This window comes from Danaus plexippus, chromosome 23 (genome assembly GCF_018135715.1).
Source record: "Danaus plexippus chromosome 23, MEX_DaPlex, whole genome shotgun sequence".
NCBI classification, from domain to species: Eukaryota; Metazoa; Arthropoda; class Insecta; order Lepidoptera; family Nymphalidae; genus Danaus; species Danaus plexippus.
Window position 1 is genome coordinate 5,899,165 of NC_083551.1, and position 22,731 is coordinate 5,921,895.

Genomic DNA, 22,731 nt, shown 5'->3' on the forward strand with positions numbered 1-22,731 from the left:
CTGAAAAACATACAGAAACAATAGACACGCCTCGCGGAGACCTCAAGCTTGATTAGAATATCACACACAAAGAAATGAGAACGACGCTTATCTATAAAATAAACATTATAGTTATTTTTAACATTTGTTCTAACACCCAATAGTTGTCAATAACGAAATATGTTTACACGATTAAGATTTTTTACAAAGACTCACGAACTTATTGCCTTTTGTTTCCAACGTAATAAAAAGGGTTCGAAATTAATAATTTTGTGTCTTTTATTTTATTGTATAGAATAATTAAACAAAATAAATTTATAGTATGCATTGTATAAAATAATTTCATTGAAATAAAACTTTTATTATTTCGTCCATCTATCGCATGTCGCTGTGGAGCTAGCTGCTTAATGAGAGTACCTAAATTGACTAGAGTAGAGCAGCGAGGGTCAATGTAGCGGCTCCAATGGCAGTACCATTACGTACTTAAATACATGCGGATGAAAACGTAAAATGGTAAAAATTGTCTAGATTTCTCATTATCATCGAAATTTTCCATAGTTAGGTTAAAACTAAAAACATGATTTTAATATCCTAAATCGAAATTTTTTTAATCAATTGTTTCAGAAAAATTATATACAAGTTATACGTAACATTATTTAATGGATCTGGTTTATTTTTGTTTATATTCCACTCCGTCGCTGTGTGATAAATACAAATTTAAAACTTTCTAAATCATATTTGTTTGTGATTAACGAAATCCGTTATCTAGCTGAAGCAATAAAAAAGATTGTACATACCAAATGAAGACAAGAAATAAGTCTTTATTGATTCCAGCTAAGATATTCCTAATGTATTTTTATACGATTTCTCAGTTACTTTCTACTTTAAATCGATATCATTTTTATTTATCACGCTTTTTAATGTTTCAAAATGTTCAAAGTGACACAAACAGTAAATTTCCACACACAGTAAACAAGACTGTTTGTATTGCTTTCCTTTAACTCTGGTTTAGATAATTAATTTATGTTCTCACACAACCTAAAAGCGACTTTGTGCTTGTGTAATGGGGCTGCTTTTCCAGTCTAATTCATTACTACTTCTAACGCAATGAAAATTCAATAGAACTCCCCGAATTTAGAATTCATTTTCGTTTGACAGTTTTTGATATGAAATATTTTTCTCATAGGAGCATTAGCTTAAGGTGTCGTAAAAGACTATTAAAGTTGAATTTCACAGTTTTAATAAAATAAAATTAGAGAAAATCAATTATTTTAAATTGTCTAATTAATTAATTTTTAATTACGGGCCTGAGTAATAAATAATCGGTCTTAATAAAAACGAGTAAGCTTTTTTAATTTTATATTCTGATGTTAATTTCACTGGAAAATAATGAATGCAGGCATCGGAAAGATTTTATTATTACTTTACAACAATATAAAATACTTAAAACGTTTTAAAAACATCGTTATATAAACGTAAAAATTTAAAAAGATTTGTGTCTTAAAAGGTACACATAAAAAATTTAATTCTATTAAATATTTTACTTACCATCCCATACATGTTATTTAGTTACAAAAAAAAACTATATGTAATCCAACGCACAATTCATAGAAAATGGCACAACTTTGTCCAAAGCTTTTCTTTCAAACTATCTGTTATATGTGACAGTAAACCACTTCACTTATGCCATGGCTATTCCGTTTTCATATAAAGCTATATGTCAATTATTACAACCAAAAACTACTATATTAAAATTCAGTAAAATCGCAACATAGAAAATTTATTTAATTTTTAATAGTGTGTACGCGGAAGTCTTACGTCCGGTCTCAGTTTTCAGGTTTTTAGGTAACCTGGATATACGTGTCAGTGAAGAACAAGAGTTCAAGTACACCATACACTATGGAATAATATTAAAAATAATTTTAATTCAAACACAACTCACACATAAACAATTTAAACGGTTATATGAAGTTTAAAATAACAGTTTTGATTAAAAATAAAATTTATTATTTATCTTTTCAAATATAAGTTATTTTAATTAAACTAGGAATACCTTAACAATTCTAAGGAAAAATATACGACAATATATTGAAAAAAATGCAAGAATTATAATTTTATGTTGCATCAAAAAAGCGTTAGCCATAAAAATATTATAGCTTGTCTGTTACTAAAGGGCTGCTTGTTTTCAAGCTAACTCGATTTTAGTAATAACATACATATCGTAGAAGACAGGATTAGTATTTTTTCGGGTTGCGTTTTATTCACTCTAGGATACAGTACTTTTTGCAGTTTGTTGCAAATGACCTTCCTAAGTCCCAAGTAAAATTCCAAGTTCTAATAGTTCCACAAAATGACAAAATATCTGGAACCTATAGTTTTATGTGACAGACGGTTATGAGGGCCATTCATAAGGGATTCGTCTGCTCGTTTGTCATTAATTAAATCAAATAGAGTCCAATGTTCCATGACGTCTTAAAATAATATTATTGAGTTAGCAAATCATATCTTAAATTTAAACTTCTCGTGTCACAATGTTCGTTCCCCTACTCCTCCGAAACGGCTTGACCGATTCTCAAGAAATTTTGTGAGCCTATTGAGTAGGTCTGAGAATCGGCCAACATCTATTTTTCATACCCCTTAGTGGTAAGGGTTATTCACCCTTAAACTTTTTTTTTTAATTTTTGAACGAAATTTTTTGTTTTTATTTTTTTATAATGTGGTATCAAAAATACATACAATCCTAAATTTTTGCTTTTTTATCACCAAAACCTATTTTTTTATATATATGTAAACACAATACGAGTGTATGTTTGTTTCGGCTAATATCTAAAATGCCTGAACCGCGTTTTACGGAACTTATTGGCAGGTAGCCGATGTAATAAAAAGTAACTTAGGATACTTTTTTCAAGATCCCGAGTGACCATCCCAAAATTATAACGCGCGAGTGGGAGGCAGGGCGCATACGGGGCTTTAAAGTTTTGTCATATTTACTTATTATTTTTCTTAAGCAGACGGAGTCGCGGGTAACAGCTAGTTCTAAGTATAAAATTCTTAGCGAGAACATTCCCAGTCTTTTCATAAGTTATATGATAATTTAAAAAAAATTCAAAAAATGTTTAACTTCACACTTTGAATATTTTCGTTCGTTTGACCTTATCATTAGACCGTAATGACACACTTGCTAACAGCTGAGTATCACCCATGTGTAACGACGTACAACCCTGACCTACACCCAAGATAGTGTCACACAAGACTTAGATAAGAAAATAAATTAGGTCCGGTTTGAAACGACAAACAGAAAAACAAAAAATGTTAAGAGTTTATGTGTGTGTTTTCAATAAAGGATTTTTTATCCTCAATAAAGATTTGTTGTCTTAGAAAACCTTGTTTCATGAGAGTGAAACATTTATAAATTTCTTTATAAGCAGGCACTAATTTATTTCAAGTTTTTAAAGTGTCTCTAAAGTATCTGTTTCTCTTCTAAACTTCAATCGTTTAACCTTGTAGGACTTTTCTTTATAATTTATTGATGAACAAAAATACATTGGACTCTTTAGATTACATCGTAAGATGCGTATATTTAATCACAAATAATTTTTCAATCTATATTTGTTAATAAGTATGTAAATTCACACCAAAAGATATTTTTTTAATAATCATTAAATAAATCATAAGTTATATGTAAAGTATACTGTTATATATTTAATTTAAATTATGTAAGCCGAAGAAATAATTTGAGATAAAGAGGGTCGAAGATAAGTCTGATAGAAGATCTGAGAGCTCGTAAGAAACCTAATTGTGTTTCGAGCAATCGTCGGAACTTGGTTAAACTTTATAATAATTTAAGTCAGGATGTTCGATCCCACTTCTGAATACAAATGTGTAATTCTCAGCGAGTTAAACCGTTGACAGGTTACTTCACATTTTTAAAATTAAAATAATTCCTATATTTAATTATTATTTTTACTTTATTTTTTATATAAAAAGTAATTTGTTGATAGTGATCAGGAGAGACTTGATTTGGCAAGGAAAATAATATTTTTTGCATATTTTAAAAGTTGCATGGATTTTCATTATAGATCACCAATTTTATATTTTTAATTGAGAACTTATACCGTATTCTGTTTAGGCTTAGAGTTGTTAAATTAAAGGTACACTGTAAGAAAATATATGTACCAAAGATGAGATTCGTAAACATATTAAAGAAATATTTTTATGAAAACGTAGCAAGCACTTCTGCAACTATAAATATGAAATAAAATTATCTTAAGAGCATACAGAATGAATAAAAATAACATTCCTACTTACACCGTGTAGCTCAACTAACATAGAAGTACATAAAATTGATAAGACAATTTTTATATAGATAACATCTTAACCATATTTAATGTCTAAAAAATTAATTACTCCGAAGTAACCTGCAAATTAAAGATTGAAAAGTGCATCTAAATCCCAGAGGAACGGTGATGTACATTTAAATTTATCAGGGAGACCTTGATATGTTTGCCAACTATGTATTTTTTAAGCTCACCTAAAACACAATAGTTCCTATATATTTTACGATCGTCGGTAAACTTAATAACCGAAGTTTTGATATTTTTTGAAACAATATAAATGATATCTATTTCAAAGCAAACTTTTTTTAAAAATGTTATGGAAAAAGGCTGATTTAAAACGATTAAACTGATCTGAGTTAAAATTACGAAAATTTAATTTTAAAGTCTTATTAGAGTATGATAAAAGTGTATTTCGTTCTTATACTTGTTTGTAAGGAGATCGAATATATATATATATATATAGCTGGAATTAACTAAAGACCCAATTTTAGAGGCGGATTATTAATTGTTGAAGTAATAAGAGCACCAGTATATTGATGGTGTACGCGATGCTGGCAACTCTCCAAAAGGAGCTAAATTATATCGATTGAACTTAAAGCTGCAAAAATGTAACAATAATTTTAGTATTATTTTCTTATGTCGATAAAAAGACACCTCATTGTTGCTTCCAAAAAAATATTGTTACTAAATTATCGTATTAAACTTATATGTTATTTAATATAACTCCGTAATCTTCGAAGATATAATTAATTTGAAACCAAGCTGATCACGTTTGTATAAGCAAGTACAAAAATATGTTTTGCTAGATTATACCTTTGATACTATATAAACATATTTCGATCTATCTTAAATATAATAAAAAATACAGCCTATAACAAGGAAAATCCCCATGTAAATAAACATCCCTTCACGAGCCCAGTCCCAATACTATAAATCTACTTATTACGTATATCGGTTTGAAAAATATATTATTTTTATTTTTTAAATTCATCTACTAATATTATCTCTTTTTAAAGTTCCAAACAAATAGAATAAAGGATTAAATTAGTTAAAATATCTTATAATCTTTATCTTATTGAATCAAACTTTGTCTATCAAATAGGAATAATCAAGCTTTATAATTTATTGGTCATCGTGTTTATATATATAATAATTATTATTGAAGGTAAACCGTATGTCGCTCTTAGTATGCGTGTAATTTATTACAAAAAACTTTCTTTACTGTGTGACTTTCTATGTTATTCATCTAAACTAGAATTCAAGAACAGTTTTCTTACAACTGTCATAACAATAATATATACAGGAATATTTGACGAAGTTAGGGAAAAAACTTCATAAATTACGGACCAAAAAAACAGATGAGATTTACTGAAGTAACGTATTTTCTTCCTCAAGTTTGGCAAATGTGTGACTCCGCGGCCTCAGTAAACACTTTCGGTGATAAATTGGCTTTGTAAGACCGTCATCTTGAAATATCGGACACCTATCGATTAAGTCCGGCTTGAGATACTTTTAGTTTAATGGACATTGTAGAAATTCTATATACATTTTTAATTAAATGTTTTAATACAAGAATAGGTCTTCCTCATCATATAAATTGACCTCAGACATAATCAATGAAATAGGTAAAAAACACTTTCCTTGTTTCTCACGTTATTCAGTGCAATACGTCGTTTTTACTTTTTATATAATATTCCTTATTTATTGAATGATTATAATAAATGTATATACAACATTTGTATACGTTTTAAAAAATTTAAATAGAATAAAAAGATTTAGAAACAAACAGAAGCATATATCTTTAAAGCGACATAGTTTTCAAGTAATTTAAAGAGAAAACGGTTTTAAATTTACAAATTTCTCTTAAATAACCCGTCATGATTTCATTCAAACAGTTCTCAGAAATTACCTTTCAATTTATCCTAAATTAATTTTAATTACATGATTAATTAATTATTAATTGAGAAACTGTTGTATTCAAATCTCTTCCACTCCGCGTTAGGTTTTTGTGATGTCTTTAACGCGTCAGGTAGATTTTAACCGAAAATAATATGTTTTCAAAATATTTGACATAATCCGACACGGAGAAAATTTATCTCGCTAACAAACATTCGGGAAATCTGAGTAAATTTAGGTAACCATCGATCAAAGTAATCTGTAAACGGAGTCTGAAATATTGGAAGCTGCTTGTAACGTTTTTATTATATTCGGTTAGTATGTTTAGAGTTATAAATTTATAACAAAGTATTATTTAAACATTTAAGTTATACACAAAAATCGTTACGTGTTTACAATTGCTAAATATTTTTCAGTCAGAATATAAATATTATAAGTTAATATTTTTTAATCTCTCTTCTTCTAAATATAATAGAAAAGTTTTGAAATGTAGTGTCCAATCCTTTTTCAAATTATCAAATATAGTATAAATGACTTAGACTACAATTTTCAGGTCCAATATTCTCACATAGTTACTAATTTTCTTTTATGTATTTAATGTTTATGAAATAACGTACATAATATAAATCTGCCTCAAAATCATTTCAGTGCGAAAGCACACAGTACGTTAAATCAATCTTTTACATCAAATTTGATATAAAAGAGACTCTTCATATATTGTATTTAAAAATCATTTTAAATTCACTACAAGAACCCGCATCTGGGACCACAATGCGGGGCTTCAGCGGTAAATGCGGCTTGAACGCAGAGGAAACTATAATTATAAAAAAATAAAATAAATGATGGCAAATGAAGAATAAAATAAACCAGGAGACAGGTCCTTTCATGTCTTCATAGATGAATACATATAGAAATATAGTCGAAATAAAATACAATACATAATATATGAAACAAATTGTTAAGTCAAAATTATTAAACTGACTAGAGATTTATACAAAAAATATGCAAAATAATTTATAAAACATGTAGAAAGAAGAAGGACTGAAAGACTAGTAAAGTCTCGAAATCCACACAACTTGTCTAGTCAAAGTTGAAATTGATAGTAGGCACTCCCAAAAATATATTAATATAAAAAAGGTGCGGACTAAATAATAACCGTGCTCTTATTTGTTGATAAAATATATTCACTTTAAAAAATCTAATAATAAGAGATTATATAAATTGCATTCTAAAATATTAAATAATAAAAAACACAAAAAATCAGAAGGACTAATAAGAGAGCGTTAAAAAAAATACATAACAACATATAATTTACAATTTATCAAGAGAAAACATAAAACAGAATTTTTGTTATAATGTTAAAGAGGATCCTATGAGAATCCGACATAATTTGTTTATAAGGAAAATGGGTAAATTACTTCACATATACACAGTTATTTCCTCTGTCTATACACTCATGTGTATAAAAAATATTATTTAATCCTATAATATTTCATTTATATCTTAATATTTGTATAAATTTTAGTAGATTTTTTCTCATATAAATCAAAAAATATATATTTATTAGTGGCGTTAAGCACGAGCCCTGTTGTATCAGGATTTATATGACAAGGCTTAAAGAAGCATCAATTAAATGTAGAGATATTGAACAATGATCCGCACTGAGAGAAGGAAAACCGTCCCCAAATCACTGACGCTAAAAACAAAACCATGTGTCAATATATTACGCCTTGCTTGGCTTGATTTCTAACATGTGAAGAGTAAGAATCTACACTGAATTTTTTTAAAGGAGTAAAGATCACACAATGTATAGTTTTTGATATAAATAAAAAAAAAATCTACCGCATAGGATCCTTCAGACAATATCTTGGATTAAAAACACCTGAATAATATTAAGAAATAGACAGTAATTCATACGGAATTATTAAATTTAGCCTATTTAAGTAATTCCACTTTCATCTCGTCTGCCCGTGATCGGTTGCTGCAAAGTAACCGAAACGTCGGGTTTATGTAGTTTTAAAATAATAAAATCCACGTAGTATATCCGAAAATATATTAGTTTCACTAAATGCAGTAATATTACTTGTCAAATAAAAACAGATAGTAATATCCGAAAACTTTAGTTTAATTTAAATTCCACTTTATATACACACTATTGTTGACTATTCCAGATCCGCTTCAAAACTTTCTTTCGTACGTTAATTGGATTAAGGAAATATTAATATAATATCTCTCGTTCGCGTTGTACATGATACTTATTACTTTTTTTATCTAAAGATTTTTTTCCTTAACAAAATGTGACTCATCCATGTGATATTTGCATTTTAATTAAGAGAGGTACGAAATAAGACTTTCCTTGATATGATTATAAATAAAATGTTTTCAATATCAACATTCTAATGTACGTATTAAATGTTTAATATAAGCTTTAACATCTTAGGTTATCATTATACCAAAAGCGATTGGACACTAGAGAAGAGAAGAAGTCGTAGTAATATTTTTAATCAATCTCATTTACACGTCCCATTCACACTTTAACTGATTAACCGTAATACACAAGATAAGACACAGCCCGCTACTTCGGGACCAAAAATAATCAAAGAAAACGCGACAAATCCCAAGTGACAAGTATTTCAGAAGATAATCGTTTCATTCCCTCCACTCTCTGTGGTCGAGATTGAAGTTTGGATTATATTTCTGAATTATACTCTGAGATATTACAATTTTCTTTTCATTTAAATAATATTCACGATGGACTGTATTCAAAACAGGTAAGTCTAAAAGTTTTACGAGTTACGTGTTCCTGAATTCAGCCACAGCTTCTATGGAAATGGAAAGTTTTGAAATGTTCCGCAATTCACGAGCATGAAAACGTGGTTTACAGTTTACCAGCTTGATTATCTTTATGTGTTCTGATTTGCTGAAGCAACATTTAGCAGACCAAGTTAATGCAGACAAAGGTTTGTATGATTAATGCCTTGTAGTGCAACATATTCGATCTTACACATGATTAAAATTACATAATAATACTTTAAACGTATATCATGATCGTTTGGATAACTGAAGTTAAAAATAGAAACATATTTTTTTAAGAGTCTTCACCATAACACGCTGATAACAACAACAAAAGTTATACCTCCGTTACATCCCAAATGCATTGTTGTTTTATTTTATTTTATTTATTATATCTTACGCTCCTAAATCATAAATATAGCCATGGATGCAACTATCACGTAAAAATAGATTAACATAATTAAATCGTCAACAAAAAGAGGTAAAAAGATTGACAATCTGCTTGTTTATTTTTTAAGACAGTTTGTGTTAGTCTACAAATATAAATCTCGTTTTGTGTACATAATATTGTGACAAAGACATCTGAATCAGCTGCAACACATCAAGTTGTTATTATGCTTAAATATGTATATAAATGCTTATACGCTATTCCGTTCAGCTAACTAGGTACATCTCATTAAATACTCTAATTTTCAAATTTAAAAGTAATTAGCTATAAATATTTTTAATAATGAAAAAAATAATACCAAAACTCGCAAGCTAAGCCGAATTCTGTCGGAGCAATTTATTGAATTCTGATTCGAAAACACGTACACCGGGCATTCTTATACTCGTATCATACAATCTTCTAAAGTTCAAGATCACATGTTTATGCGAAGTCTTTTGAAATGTCTAAACCTGCGTCAGTACATCTATGCCGTGACACGCCGCTTGAATATTTATAAAGTTCTGTCAAATAGCCCCGGGACTGAATAGATCTTTGATGGCGCCTTTTAACTGCTACATCAACTCGCTGCCTTGTTTTCAAGATCCGCTGAAACGTCATTGTTTACCTTGTTTCCCATGTGACGAACTGAAAAGGCACAATTTTACTAACTTTTCTTTTTATCCTATACTTTGTATGTATGAATGTCAGTATAAATTTTATATCTCAAATTAATTGCCACGATAGTTACCATCTCCTCACAAAATAATTTTCATCACGCACCGTTGTGACAAAACAGAGTTTATTTTTAAGATAGAGATAATGTATAAGGAAGAACGGTAATGTATTGCAAAAATTTAACGAAAACGATTATTTCTACGTGTTGTCCTCTACCTGGCTTTCTACGAAAGAAGCACTCAGGAAGATTAATATTATTAACAGGGAAGCTCTTTGTAATATAAAAGAAATAAAAAATAGATAGAGAAGTCTTTGTATTGAAGCAATGTACAGGAAGCGTAACTGTGTACAAAGAGAAAGGATGTATGGGATGTACTTTACAAAAGACTAAGAAGCATTTAAAGAATGAGCGGTTCTGTAATTATTGTAAGTAGCCTGAAGATATGCCTCTTTGAGGAAAGCAACTCTTGAACATTGTGCATTTTGTTGGAGTTCAGTTATATAAATTCTTTATATTTATGTCTGCACAGTTAATTATTCCTTAAACATAAATTTATTTTTCGAAATTCAACATTCGAAATCACTTGATTATTTAAAATCAATTACGCTCGCTGAAATTTATAGGAAAATTGTATTTTTAATTGTTTACAATAGCGGGCCCAAAAATTAATTTATTTTAGGAACAAATATTTTTTATTACTGTTAACCGAAATAACTAAGACAACATTAAATAATGTGATTAATGAAAAGTTTACATGTTTCTATTAAAAAAGTAACGAAGAAATTAATAAAAAAACGCGCAGAAATAAATGAAATACATTAAATAATACGTAGCTTCTTATTTTACATAAAAAATAAAATCATTCATATTATTAAAAGGACACTCAAATATTATCAGTTTGAAAAATTAATTTGCTTCTTATAAATATTTTTATATTAACGTTAAGTGTAACGTAAATCCCTCGAGTCAGGAATATGCTTTCGCGTTTCAACGATCGACACATTCTAACGACGTCATACCTATATACACATACTCAATACGAGCAATCACTTGTAAATACAATGTTATATATATATATATATATATATTAATATCACATAACTAGTATCTAAACTCGTTAACATTCAGACAGTATGCCTAAATTTCTTCTGTATATGATTGTTTTTTAGTTATTTATTTGATTAAAATAAAATAACTTTTATCATGCTATTTAATAATAAGACGTCATTTATTTGTACCTGGGTTTAAAAGAGAATTATTTTTCGTATGTAACTGGGATGTATATTGTAGATATCGAAATTTGTAGAGAGTGTTTGACATTATAATGCTTTTCTATAGTGATACTTTATTAGTAGTTTCTTCAGACACTGATGACTGGGTGGACCGCACTATTGCCAACATCTCCGATATCAAATTCCGATCGGGATTCTGGTATGGATTTGCTATTAGACAATGTTGATACAATTTTGAGTATTCGACCCAGTTCTGCGTTACATCAAGTGAAAGGCGATTTTATATGGCTTATCGACTTTCAAATGAAAAGTCTAAAGATACCCATATTCTCCATAAATAAATATTATTCCTATATGAATTCCATACTAAATAAATGGTAATTATAGTTTCTTCGAAGGTCATTGCTCCATATAAGATAATTGAAGGGTTCTGAGATTATTTGCTCCTCATTATATTTTAACTAAAAAGTTGCCTAGATTTTAATAAGGTATAGTTATTTATTTAAGTATTATCTTTAAGTTTTTATAGAATGATTGTCTTTAAGCATAGAGAATATGCTATAACATTTGCCGCAATGTATCTTTTAATATCCTTAAAAAATTTAAAAAAAAAACTCGAAAAGAGTACAAACCAAAAACTCTCCACAACATTGTATGACGTAATTCAAGTAACTATTCCAATAAATTAAAAGAGTAAGAATGATAAGATTCATCAGAGAAATATTTAATAGAAAATAAGTTGATTTTCAAAATGAAATCACGTAAAATCACGTAATAAAAATAAACATTTAACATTGAGATTTTGTAACACTTTCCATAATTTATAACAAATTCATAATCTCTGGATTTTGATTTTTGCATCTGGATTTTGTTATATTATTAGTGTCATACGATATCCTTAATCTTCATAAGAGGAAAGAGAAGTCTAAAATCTGGACGTATGTGTCCCAAACCAAGTGTCAACTTTAATATTATCAAATTCCCAGCAGCGCGAAAAGTTCTTCAAATCATTTCTCTCCCCAAGAAACCCAAAACCAAGATTTTCTTCAAATATTTCAAATAATTATTACACCATCAGCTTTATCGCTTCCTCGACACAAATGCTTTGCAAGTCTTTCTAATCAGAATTCTGTCCAGGTTATTGCATTATTCAAAGTCCTCAATGAACAGCACGCAACTTACTAAGTAGACCTTATTGAATTTTACCAATGCTTATAACTCGGTTGATTATGATATATTATTGTTCATATAACGTGCCTGTAACATATCTCCTGTAACTTATTAAACTGATTTCAATTTTAATTTACTGGTTTTCTACAATCCCACTGAGTGGATGACTTTTTACAGTTGGCATGAGATCACGGTAAGGGTACCTCAGGGTGGCGTATTTTGTATTTCTACTCGAGTAAAGTTTATATTTGCAATTTTTATTGATCTTATCCCTCAATATTAAAGTAAACATTATCTTCTTTTCGTGTTCACGCTAATTATATTCAAATTTATCGCGATAAGCAGTGGCGTGCACACCATAGATACACCATAAGCACTGCATACCCTACCCATATAACAACTAAACCTATATGATTTAATTCTTATTTACATACTTTTAATCATACAATACGAAATACAAATGTTTACAGACATTTAAAATGACATTTGATTCACGATTTGTTAAAAGTGCCATTTATAAACAGAAAACGAAATATTTTCGCTCGCCCAATGCTAGCTGCTAGCGCCGCTATGCAGACAGAGCGGTTTGTGTCACAACTACTCATTGCTTATTTTCCATACAAAGAATCGCAAGGACGATCAACAAATCTCGTGCTGTATATAGAAAATGTGAGCAAAACCTATGGCATGTATTGTATTCGAGAGGCAATGCTTCCTTTTTTTAGTTTAAAATGTCGGAGAAAGTCCGTTAATTGTCAAACGAAACGGGACACTCTGATTGGTCGGTAAACTGTTCATATATTTTTTTTTCGCTATTGTATTATTATTGAATATTCAATATTGTCATTTGTCTTTCTTAGCGCAAGTGAATAAATTTTAATTAACTAATTAGTAAATAGTGTATTAACTTAGTAACGAATTATGGAAAATAATAACTGGTGATGTGTGTTTAACGAAATTATTTACGAGTACATTTTCAATTGTCGTTTGAATTTAAAAATTGTGGTTGTCGTTTGTTGTTGTTTGATGACACAATTAATATAATTACAAAGGGAAGGTGTGTGACCAGTTGAGAGTGAACTAAAAGAAAGGTAATGATATTGATTTTAATAAAAAGTATTATGATAGTTTTAATTAGCTAGCAGGTTGTGTACACACAAATAAGTTATTTTGTTTTCCTTGTTTGTTGTTTTGAAATAATAATATTAAGAATGTTTGGATCTCCACTGGATATTCCGATTTAAATAACTTTTATTAAGCGGTGATGAACAGATCGTATTCGTTGTAAGGTACTTTTGTGGCTCAGGTAGATCAAAGATTCATAAAATATATAGATGTTCGTTCTGATCGGACTGCTGTCACTTTATGCGCGAATATTATCAAATGTTTAAATGAAGCTAATATTTTCGTATTACTACGCTTATTTTATTATGTTTAAAAAGCACATACTCCCGACTTTTCGGTTACTTTGCAGCAACCGTGATCACGGCAGACATCTCGTGTATCCGTTAAAATAATAAATTACTCGTAGTAATCCGAAAATATTAGTTTCATGAAATTGAATACTTACGAAAGCTCTCATTATTATCAATCTTTTAGAGGAGAAAATTATGATAAAAATGTTTTTTTTGTTTTCAAACTAATTCTGATTGCCCTGCTCCAAATCTCCAAGTACGCCACTGGCGATAAGTCCTTCGTGTTTCTGGTTTGACCTTGTTTGGCTGACACTGCCATATAGAGTAGAGATTATTCTTTGAGGTTAATTCCATCGAAGTAACAAGTCATTATAACTGGAACTCCTGACTGGATGGCTGCGGTCCACTGCCGTCTTCCTCAAATTTTCCTTCCATCGTTCGGACTTTGTTTTGGTTCGTCGATATTACTCTAACTAGCAGAAAAATCTTTGAACCGTTGAGTTATTAAGATGATTGCGATATTATCTATCTATACGCCACGTGAACTATGTGAGCGCTTTACTTCTTCTTTCATTGAGCACAAAATCTCATACAATATCCATGAGCTTCACCTCAACAACATCATACGCCGAGAATTACAGATTCTTTCCCTTTCTGTGCTGTGTGGTATTTGATCGAAAGTTTCATCTTAAGGAAAAGTTCAAATTTTTGCGTCAACAATTTGCAATATTTATCTTATATATTCAATCTCAAGATAAAATTATATAAATAATCTTTTGAAAAATTAAGATGTTTTATGGAGGAACACTTTTCCCCTATCCGTAATGTTTTTTATTTTTTATTTTTTGTAAGATTTTTAACAACCCCGTAAATATTAAACACTAATTAGGAAGACGAAGTTTTGATAGTTCATTACATACATATGTATATATATCATTTATTTTATATTATTATATTAAATTATTATACTTTGTTTCTTTATTTATGTGTTAATATTTTTATTTTTTGTTTCTCTTAATATTTTATCTCCAACAGTCGCTATGTGCTTCAACAATATAAATGTTGTAGCCCTAAGGTTGTCTGAAAAAAATCGCCTTGACGAGTAAGCCTTTTGTTTCACCTGTTTTTTTATAAATTATTTTTTGTTTTTTTTTCTCCTCGTTATTTATTTTTATGTTGTTCAATAAATTATATAATTAAATGTATGAATTCTCAAGTGATTTGTTGCGCTTCTTGTATATTTGATAAATTGTGTTGATTACGTTTCTTTAGTTTAATCGATTTTGAACCTTATTTACGGTTCGTTTTTAATCCATTCTTCAGGTCAACTCAATATCGTTCAAGTATATAGAAATTATTATGAATGACTTCCAATTATCTTATTATATAATGATGCACAGAACCCACTATTAAAACCCTCATTTATATTCGTATTCGTATTATTCTCAATGTTAGTTTGATTTAATTAATATATTAATCAGTCTTATAAAATATTCGCTGCATGTTTGGACAAATCAAAATACTTTGAAAATCCATGCCACAGGAATACGCTGTACTGAACATAAAAAAAATCATACGTGAATAGAAATACTATATTTAAAAAAGCAAATAAATACCATAATGTTTATCAATAACTTTGGAGAACATATTAGCTAACTAGACTTTGCCCGCATTGTTGAAAACAGAATACAAATTAGAAAGACAAATGTATGCGGATAAATGGAAAGAGGTCAGCTTTTATGGGCGGTATAAAGTGATGCTGATGATTTGCGTGTGGTCAGGAGATGAAAACAAATAAGTTTATTATAGCTCCTGTTTTAAATTACACTAATTATTTCATTATTTATATATTCCATATTAATTAAGTTATAAATCAATGAGTTATATTCATTGTTTTATATTAAGGTACAACAAGATATAATTAATGGCCGATGTCTTTATATACATATATATTAATAACAGTCCCGTCCTTGTAAATCAAAATATATTCAGCTTTAAAGGTATGCTCTTTAAATATGATTTTCATGATGTTTTTCAAAAGAATCAGGTTTATCAAAAGCCACGTGAAAACTCATATTTTTTTACAGATATAAATAAAAAATATATTTTTTTTAAAATAATGTCCATAAATTTGCAATTTTAATTTACTGGATGGTAATTAAGTATATATAATAGAAAAGATCCGAATACACAGATCGCTTTATTTTTTATCAGGAAATACATTATTTTAAAATCTTGTCCTTTTTAAATGTTATTAAAGAAAATAACCACATGGGCATTATGTCATCTTATCAGTCATTACATCCCTTAAGTTGTGTCCCAGAATAAATTATTACTAAACGTTTGAAATATTACATAAAAACATATCTTGCATATAGTCGGATTATATCTGTGACCAGAAGCTTAAAACAACTTAATATATCTCATATCATAATATACAAATATTTATAAAAACTTACCGTATTATTTAAATTTTCCCGCTAACACACAATATCAAGGCCACAACTCGCGGACGTCTACCCCGGACGATGGTTACCACTCAACTGAAGATTTTGCTGCAAAGGGTTTTCCGCTACCCATGTGACAATACGTAATGTTTCAATGATTCCAAATATACTATATATTTATATACATGTTAATAGTGTTAATTAAAATTAATTATAAATCAAACGTTAAACGAAAACATCGTTTAAAGTTTAATGAAAGCAAGTATGTTTTGGAAATGTCAAAATTTGTGAAGATTGATTCAAACGGACGATCAATTGACTTTTATATTATAGAAATTAATTTTACATTAAATTTTTATTAAAATTCTTGAATGAATATTTTTTAATGTTAAATAAATTGTGTTTATGTTAAATGAACTTGAATTAAGCTATTACTAATAGCAAAGCATTAGATTATAAAATTGTTCTGTCAATACTTGTTAAGAAATAGTTTTTGAAGTACAACGCAACTTATGGCTTGAATTTTCACTTTTATTTCTGAACGATATTTTTATATATTAACCATTTTTAATGCAAGCATATTTGCCGTAAGCCCTATGTCGTGTTAAAGAAACCCTTTTAACCCGATTAACATCACTATAGTGTGTAAATAAACAACCAAGTCTGATCCCTTAATCTTCAAAAATCTAGTTCAGTCTTAAGTATACACGCCAGATAAATCTAAGGAAATCTTTTCTCCACTTATTTATTTCAACGCACACACACGGATCCTTCGTTCGTCAAATTATTATTTAAATATGGTTTTAAACTCGTAAAATGAAATTGTTATCAACTGCTTTAATCGTAATGACCATTAAAAATAAATCTATTTAAAAAAAAAACGACATTTTTTATCACTATAGCAAAGAATTAAAGATAATTTTAAATCATTTTTTTAGTATAGTTTCATATCTATATACAATAGAATTGACTTAATTACGTCTCTCATAAAAACTTTTCGACCTTAAAATTATAGTTGATTGACAAATAAAAGTTTGACAGGGCAATAGAATGCTACTCCTCAGTTTTTCTTCTTCCACACAAAACCATTTCTTTCTTCTTTTTGCATCCAAAATCCTAATAATCTTTGATTCTGGACGTTCATTAAAGTCCGTAAGCAACTGTCGCCATCTAACGTCTGCAAAACTACTCAATGGCATTCAATAGAGTCTTATGGGTATGCCCATGAATAAAATTACAACCAAATTCCTCCCGTCATACATCGTTCAATACGATGAATTATCAAAAGTTTAACTTAAACTAATATTAATAAAACTCGCATTTTGTGACAAAAACATTACATGAACAATCTTACATTTACATTTAGCTTAATTTGACGACACAGCTACAATCCTGCCGCTCCCTAAGTCCCGATTTCCCAGAGACCTGAACAAATCCCACTTAATCCAGCTAATCAAAGTATCGTTCACTTACCCTTCGATCAATTTACCTTAAACATATAATAATGGTTTTATAATATACTCGTATGCAACGTAAGAACGCTGTCTTGGCGTACTTTTTGTTATATTGGTAGAAGATATCTGATTTTCTCATTTAAAATTCACTAACATGTTATCCATACATAATTCACGAAAAGTACTCTTATAAGGTCATTCAGTTTTCACATTTCAATATTGACTTCGATACACAAACAACCGAAATAATTAAAACTGATCGCAATGATATCGCTGATTTACTAATACTTCTGAACAGACTTTTCACAAAAGCCTACGGTGTGGTGTAAGATTTTTCAAGGCAGTGTGTGTTTTGTCATCCTCGAAACATTTAATTTCCGTTACATGAGTACTGTCTTGTATTACCTTATATCTCCGCTGACCTCTAATATATCTCCATATGTAAATTTAGTTCAGTTCTATGATAGGGACTTAGACAGCTTTTAAAAAAATTAACAAATTTGAGATAGTAGAAAATCGCTGAAATTAGATGTAAAATAAAATAACATTAATTTAATATTTATTGGTGCTATCATAAGGCAGTGTGGCCGAGTGGTCTAAGGCGCTGGTTTTAGGCACCAGTCCGAAAGGGCGTGGGTTCGAATCCCACCACTGTCAGAATTTTTATATTTTTACTACAAAATAAAAAACTTACCTCATTAGTGACGTAAGATAAAACGCTACAATTATTTGCCCCTTCACGACGCTGAGTCTGCGCTTATTTCTTGTTTTAAATTAATTTAAAAGTTTTATTTAAAACTAACACTTTAGCTTTATTAAGGGAACTCGAAACTTTATTAAAACGATATATGGTTAAGCAAAATTCTTATTATATTGGGTGCAGAAAAAGAGGCAAAATTCTTATAGGGAAGGGAAAAAGATGAAGAATAAACCTTGACTTAGTCTTTAAGAGCAGCCATTAAACTAGCTCCACTCACAGATAAAAGCAATGAATTTCAAATCCTAGCCGGTTTGAAATGTCATTCATTGAATTTGTATAGGCAAAAGCAGGCGGAATTGGGATCTTTAGAAATAAATTATTATTTTAGGAGCAAAGGAAGCCGAATATATCAATAGAAAATTCAAATGTTTGTTGCTTTAATTCAAATAAGGCGTAAGTATTTATTCTAAAAAAAGAAAACTGTATTCATAAATTAAGTAACTAATTAGTAGCGCAACTTCTCCCGCTTAGATCAGTAAGTCATTAGTTTATTGTTTGGAAAACAAATCAAATTAAAAGTAAATGTAACAGATTATACATATATGTATATTATCTTGAATAAAGCTAACAAATCTAATGAAGAGGATACAGAGTAAGGAAGCTGATAGTTTGCTGAATAAAGCAGGGGACTATCTCTACATCATGTTCTTCACTTCTAGGAGGTCCAGAAATTTGTGTCAAAAAAAAAATACGGAAAAGCTATGAATCCCGATTGAGGAATTCTAAGTTTATCTGTCAGATATACCCGCTATACTTTGCCAAATGACTTGTAAATAGGCCATTTGGCATTCATCTTTATAATTAGTATATTTTAAAAACTTCTCTAAATAGAACTACTTAAATTTAAAGTGTCAAATAATAAAAAAATATTTAAAATGTGGTAAAGGTTTTTAAAAAGCATTAATGACAATAATGCCGTTACGATATAAGCTACCTGGAAAAGCCTTTTGGTTATGTATTAAAATAGTGATATTTAATTAAAGAGAATATTCAAAGTACGAAATATTTTTGGAAATAATTTCAAAATAAATAATCATTTTTTAGAGTTAAAAAATCATTTTAATTAAGTGATAGTTACTATCATTACTTGCTCCGACAAATCATTATTGATATAATTACCTAAATGTATAAAATAAATAAATTAAACAAACTTTATCATATATTGTACTTTAAGTTAATTAGTATGATTCATATTTATTCCTTTATCTTTCCCAACGAACTCATTTACATATCAATGGGAAGAAAAACCATTTACCTCAAACCATCATTTATTAATAATTTTATTCCGTGTTTTAGCTTTGGTACATGATTTTATTTTAATATCCTGTTACTAATTATTATATATACTAATATTTAAGAAGTAATAAACGCCATTTTTCAATTTAAAAGATACTGAGAGACGAGAACCGTGGACGGTTGAAGGATTGATTTTTTTTCTTAATAATTCCGACCTCAACCAGAAATCACAATCCGTTTTTTTGGTTCCACAATACCCTTACATTCTAATATTCGTTACAAAAAACTTATATCGATTTATTATATGTTACCAAGTAAATATTTTTTTTCGGACATATTTTTTTTTATAAAATAAACGAAGCATTATTGTATTATGTTTATTTACCGAAATTCGTTTATTTCAACGTTCGCTTCTTGGATCGCATCTATAAAAGTAACCTTCCGTTGAAAATAGTTTATGTAGGTCTCTTTGTATTTTATTAAAAAACAAAAAATATCAAAACACACTATGTTTTCTAGTCTGCAGCAACTTATAGACTGGAGATTCATATTGATCGTGAAAAAACGTTTTTCAATAGCTATTTTCATAAATGAACATTTTTATTTGAGTTAATAAAACGTAGAATGATTATGAACGAAACAATCCTCACCGGGAGGCATTCGGGTCGCTCGATAGCTTTGTGGGAAGAAACAAATAAAATACAGTTGTTCATACGTTTGATACATTCACAGTTTCTGACAACTTTTTAACTGAAAGCTACGGACTGAAAGAAAATTTTTAACGCTTAGTTCGAAGGAAAATCATTTTTTATTCCGAACACGATCCATTTTCGTAATTGATCTTTTCAGCTAAAATTTCAGTTACATTATTTCTTAATCTATTAATGAAATTCTTATCATAAATATCGGTCGCTTGGGAATTGTAAGCTTATATTCGCTCCCGCGACGTCGTTCGACAGAAAATTAGCGAACCAGTATTTCAAGTGTCATATTTTTTGTTTCCTTAATTTTTAACAACTTATTCAAAAATAGGAGTGTCATATATCTACAATCTCTTCGTGTGTATCTGTCTGCGGCATCATAGCTCTCAAACGGATTGAAAAATTTCGATGCTGCTTTTATCATTTAAAATTCAGTTTTCTGGCAATAGTTCTAATGCATATTTGATTGATACCACATGAATATGCTGGATTGAAGTTTAAAAGTGCCAACTCTTTCCAAAATCATGAAAGACACATTTGGCATACGATTATTCGATTAAAGTGTTTGGGGTTTTTAACATATAATATAATTGAGTTAATTTATCATTACACATCACATGTATATTGTTATCACATAGCTTAGGGAGCATTTTTAAGGATTACACAATATATGTACTCACAGGATATGAGAGCCAATGGGCTTACCACCGAGGATGCCAAAGATCGTGCAAAGTGGAGGAGTTTCAGCAGGAAAGACCCTGGCTAAAGCTGGGATAATTTACAGGAAGAAGAAGACCTTAGGATGCATTTTTACGTGTATTAATACATTTATATGCAATTATGGACAAATCTACAACGTTTTTAAATGTAAACCTGTAAACAACAATGAAACAAAACATATATACATACGTGTAGTTTTATAAAGCCATGATTGAAGTGAAAACTTTTTTGGATAATTTTCATAACCGCCTTTACTTACTTATATCATGTATGAAAATGGAATTAATAATTTGTAATACAGTTAACAAAAAACTATACAATATGAAAGGTTATATTAAAATTGAGAATGCAAACTAAATATATTGATGTCCTCCCTCGCATATTTTTAATATAAACCATATTTGTTGTAGCGGCTACTAGGTCCAAATTAGATTAAAGCCTCAGCTTAGTTTTGTGCTGCCGTCTTCAAAGACAAGTGGATATGCTAAACAGAAACGTTGAGCGATTCTGGTTCAATCAATGATCGGCCTAGACTTAATTGCTTTGTGGCCTTTAATAAACGACCAAGCTATTTAATGAACTATCTTCACATTTCGACGTCACTTATAACCATTTTTATTAAACAGTTTCATGACAATAGTATTGAGATAGATGGAACAAACTATTAATTAAAGATTATTAATTTATTGTTAATATTAAACATGTATTATCTACCAAACAGAACCTCAAAGAACTGAATTATATTTTCACTCATGCTCTCAACTATAATAATTTGACAAAAAAATTGTAACAGCTTATAATGAAAGACATTTGATTTAAAACATTAATTACAAGGTAACATATCTATTTTAATTAAAATGTATAATAATAAAAATATCCAAAGAAAATATCAAAAGTATAGGAATCCTGGTTTGCACTAAAAAATAGATAAATAAAATTTGTAACCATAAATATATTCATCATTATTTTAATATTTATGAATTAGGTTTAATCACGATATCAGAAAAAGTTAACCTATCCGCTTACTACAACCTTAAATTAGAGAAAAGATACATTCATAGCTATTAAAAGTCTCCGCAACAAAAACCATGTCAAGAGGGAAAGTCAGTGAAATCAGAAAGCAAGTGCTTAATTACGTCACATTCGTGAGTCAAGTCGTGTTATATAAAACAGGGAATTATGTCAGTGACCTTGTGCTGCAGTCTCTTGTATGAAATAATTATATTAATTGACTTTACATTCACAAAAAGGAAATAATACAATGTTTACAACCCTTGTTTGCAATTAAAATTAACTATACATTTCATAAACTGACTGTTTCAATTTATGATTCAGTTGTTGTAAGTCGTTGTAAAGAGCTGTTGGTTATGAGCATCAAGATATGTCATCCACAATATAACTTCCCGAGAGATAAACTTATAAAAAACTGTCACTAAATATTGAATTTTTACTTCGGAATTTACAAAATTCATAAAGTAATGTATTTTT

The 22,731-nt window shown here is 29.1% G+C and overlaps 1 protein-coding gene and 1 non-coding gene across 3 annotated transcripts in view; one reads left to right on the forward strand and one right to left on the reverse strand.

The window, feature by feature from the left end:
• Positions 1–22,731, reverse strand: part of LOC116774884 (uncharacterized) — a 66,218-nt gene that overhangs the window by 36,867 nt on the left and 6,620 nt on the right. The window contains exon 1 of one of the 2 annotated variants that reach the window (XM_032667664.2): positions 16,385–16,467. The exons of the other annotated variant lie outside the window; for it this stretch is intronic. The gene's annotated coding sequence lies outside the window, so the exon portion shown is untranslated. Of the gene's footprint in view, positions 1–16,384; positions 16,468–22,731 lie in introns of those variants that run through there. 2 annotated transcript variants of the gene reach the window in all.
• On the forward strand, positions 18,404–18,483 carry Trnal-uag (transfer RNA leucine (anticodon UAG)). The gene has a single exon. It is a non-coding gene; the product is annotated as a tRNA-Leu (tRNA).